The sequence below is a fragment of the Schistocerca nitens genome, chromosome 4 (genome assembly GCF_023898315.1).
Source record: "Schistocerca nitens isolate TAMUIC-IGC-003100 chromosome 4, iqSchNite1.1, whole genome shotgun sequence".
Lineage (NCBI taxonomy): Eukaryota > Metazoa > Arthropoda > Insecta > Orthoptera > Acrididae > Schistocerca > Schistocerca nitens.
This window is the reverse complement of record NC_064617.1, coordinates 481,949,901-481,953,879: the sequence shown is the minus strand read 5'-3', so window position 1 is coordinate 481,953,879 and position 3,979 is coordinate 481,949,901. Positions and strand designations below refer to the sequence as shown.

At 42.8% G+C, this 3,979-nt stretch overlaps 1 pseudogene; it reads right to left on the bottom strand.

Moving 5' to 3' along the window:
* Positions 1-678: 678 nt before the first annotated feature.
* LOC126254383 (5S ribosomal RNA) lies at positions 679-795 on the bottom strand (annotated as a pseudogene).
* Positions 796-3,979: the final 3,184 nt, after the last annotated feature.

Below are 3,979 nucleotides of genomic sequence, written 5' to 3'. Positions count from 1 at the left end.
TGATGAACTGTGGTATCGTGTTGAAGCTGCATGGGCAGCTGTACCTGTACATGCCATCCAAGCTCTGTTTGACCCAATGCCCAGGTGCATCAAGGCCGTTATTATGGCCAGAGGTGGTTGTTCTGGGTACTGATTTCTAAGGATCTATGCACCCAAATTGCGTGAAAAAGTAATCACATGTCAGTTCTAGTAAAATATATTTGTCCAATGAATACCCGTTTATCATCTGCATTTCTTGTTGGTGTAGCAATTTTAATGGCCAGTAGCGTATATAAGAAAAAACAAAAGCGAATATATATGTGTGAAACAAACCACATAGAACCTTTAAATTCCGTTACAGTGTAGCTCGTGGTGAAGTATATTATAAAATAACGTTAATTTCTAATAATACTTATTGAATCTAGCGGGACTACAGCAGTAAAGTGGAGGTTTTGGTCGGGGAGAAACTAAAATGTAACACAACAAAAAGCTAAACTCCGCCCGAACAGGCCGTAAAGGCCCAACAGTACTGACCGGCCGCCGTGTCATTTTCAGCCCACAGCCGTCACTGGATGCCGATATGGAGGGGCATGTGGTCAGCACACCGCTCTCCCGTGTGTCAGTTTACGAGACCGGGGCCGCTACTTCTCGATCAAGTAGCTCCTAAGTCTGCCTCACAAGGGCTGAGTGTACCCCGCTTGCCACAGCGCTCGGCAGACCGGATGGTCACCCATCCAAGTGCTAGCCCAGACCAACAACGCTTAACTTCGGTGATCTGACGGGAACCGGTGTTTCCACTGCGGCAAGGCCGTTGGCAAAGACAACAAAGAGAAAATGAAATGAATAATAACGTATATGAAACAGTAGCAAGAAATGTGGAAAAACCGACACAGCAATCATAAAAGAAAACCAGTACACAAATAACGAAAATTCACAAAAAATAAAGAACTGATCTATATACGTTAATTCTGGTTACCGTTTTCAGCAGTATAACTCATTCTCAACAGCTCAGAGAGTAATTACAAGTGCAGAAATTCCATTACATTTCAATGTAAACATCTGCTGCAAAAACGCTCTAAACAATGAACCATGCAATGGTTGGAACCGATAACTGGTATTGACCTCATACATTGCTTACTTCTAGTTACTGATTCCAATATTTGTCATTTTTTCGCAGTATTTTAGAGAGCAATTTACAAATTCAGAAATCGTATTACATTTCAGTGTACACACCTGCCGGAAAAACGATCTACGTATGAACCATGGATGGCTGTGTGTGATGTCCTTAGGTTAGTTAGGGGACTGATGACCTCTGATGTTAAGTCCCATAGTTCTTAGAGCCATTTGAACCATTTAGAACTGTTGGAATCGGTAACTAGAACGGACCTATATAGCTTAATTCTAGTTACCGCCTCCAATATCTGTTACTTTGAGAATTTTCGTTACTTGTGTACTGTCTGTTGTTTCAGGATTTCTGTGTCAGGTTCTCCATATTCCATGTTACTGCTCTTTTTATGGTTTATATATGGTATTATTTATTTCATTTTGCCATTGATGTGTTTCATTTTAATTTCTTCCCGCCCAAAACATCACTTTCTCGCGGTAGTCACATTAGATTCAATAATTATTTTTAATAAATTAACGCTGTTTCCCAATATTACGACTTCACCATTTCCTCTACTGTCATGGATTTAAAGGTTCTCTTTGTATTTCTTACTTACATAAATTACACCCCCCCCCACCCACCCCCCCCCACACACACACACACTAGAGTGACCGGGCCAAAAATCTCACAAAATAAGCGTCAAACGAAAACACTACAAAGAACGAAGCTCGTCTAGCTTGAAGTGGGAAACCAGATGGCGCTATGGTTGGCCCGCTAGATGGCACTGCCATAGGTCAAACGGATATCAACTGCCTTTTTTTTTAAATAGGAACCCCCATTTTTTGTTACATATTCGTGTAGTATGTAAATAAATATGAATGTTTTAGTTGGACCACTTTTTTCGCTTTGCGACACATGGCGCTGTAATAGTCACAAACGTATAAGTACGTGGTATCATGTAACATTCTGCCAGTGCGAACGGTACTTGCTTCGTGATACATTATTCATGTTAAAATGGACCGTTTACCAATTGCGGAAATGGTCGATATCGTGTTGATGTATGGCTATCGTGATCAAAATGCCCAAGGAGCGTCTGCTATGTATGCTGCTCGGTATCCTGGACGACATCATCCAAGTGTCCGAACCGTTCGCCGGATAGTTAACGTTGTTTAAGGAAACAGGAAGTGTTCAGCCACACGTGAAACGTCAACCACGACCTGTAACAAATGATGATGCCCAAGTAGGTGTTTTAGCTGCTGTCGCAGCTTATCCGCACATCAGTAGCAGACAAACTGCGCGAGAATCGGGAATCTCAAAAACGTCGGTGTTGAGAATGCTACATCAACATCGATTGCATCCGTACCATTTTTCTATGCACCAGGAATTGCATGACGACGGCTTTGCACGTTGTGTACAGTTCTGCCACTGGGCACAAGATAAATTAAGGGACGATGACAGATGTTTTGCACGCGTTCTATTTAGCGACGATGCGTCATTCACCAACAGCGGTAACGTAAACCGGCATAATATGCACTATTAGGCTACGGACAATCCACGATTGCTGCGACGAGTGGAACATCAGCGACCTTGGCGGATTAATGTATGGTGCGGCATTATGGGTGGATGGATAATTGGCCCCCATTTTATCGATGGCAATCTAAATGGTGCAATTATTCCCTACATAATGTTCTACCGATGTTACTATAAGATGTTTCACTGCATGACAGAATGGCGATGTACTTCCAACATTATAGATGTCCGGCACATAGTTCGCGTGCGGTTGAAGCGGTACTGAATAGCATATTTCATGACGGGTAGACTGGTCGTCGAAGCACTATACCATGGCCCGCACGTTCACCGAATCTGACGTCCCCGGATTTCTTTTTGTGGGGAAAGTTGAAGGATATTTGCTATTGTGATCCACCGACAACGCCTGACAACATGCGTCAGCGCATTGACAGTGCATGTGCGAACATTACGGAAGGCGAACTACTTGCTGTTGAGAGGAATGTCGTTACACGTATTGCCAAATGCATTGAGGTTGACGGACAGCATTGTGAGCATTTATGGCATTAATGTGGTATTTACAGTTAATCACGCTGTAACAGCGTGCGTTCTCAGAAATGATAAGTTCACAAAGGTACATGTATCACATTGGAACAACCGAAATAAAATGTTCAAACATACCAACATTCTGTATTTTAATTTAAAAAACCTACCTGTTACCAACTGTTTGTCTAAAATTGTGAGCCATATGTTTCTGACTATTATAGCGCCATCTATCACAAAGCGAAAAAAGTGGTCCAACTAAAACATTCATATTTCTTTACGTACTACACGAATATGTAATAAAAAATGGGGGTTCCTATTTTTAAAAAAACGCAGTTGATATCCGTTTGACATATGTCAGCGCCATCTAGCGGGCCAACCATAGCGCCATCTGGTTTCCCCCTTCAAGCTAGACAAGTTTCGTTCTTTGTAGTTTTTTCGTTTGACGCTTATTTCGTGAGATATATGGCCCGGTCACGATCAATGGGCCACCCTGTATATCTTGTTTTTACGTGTCTCCATTACCTACAAGTCTTTTCAATATAATTCGTGGCCACGTAATCAATCACATGAACTGTTATTGTAATGTATGGTATGGCACATTAGTTTGTTTACAAATATGACCATCGGTGAACTCAAAGGTTGGCTCTTCGCCTTAGGTACGACGTAATTGCTCAAAGCCGACGGGACGAATCGGACACCACAATTGCCCGAAACTCCCGAGCGGCCTCCACTCGGCGCGGAGAGCCTGTTCAGCCAGACAGACGTACACAAGAGCACTGTGTGCACTGCGGAGGTCGATTCGACGAGACGGCGAAAGTTCTGCAAGTCTGGTGTGGTTCAGGC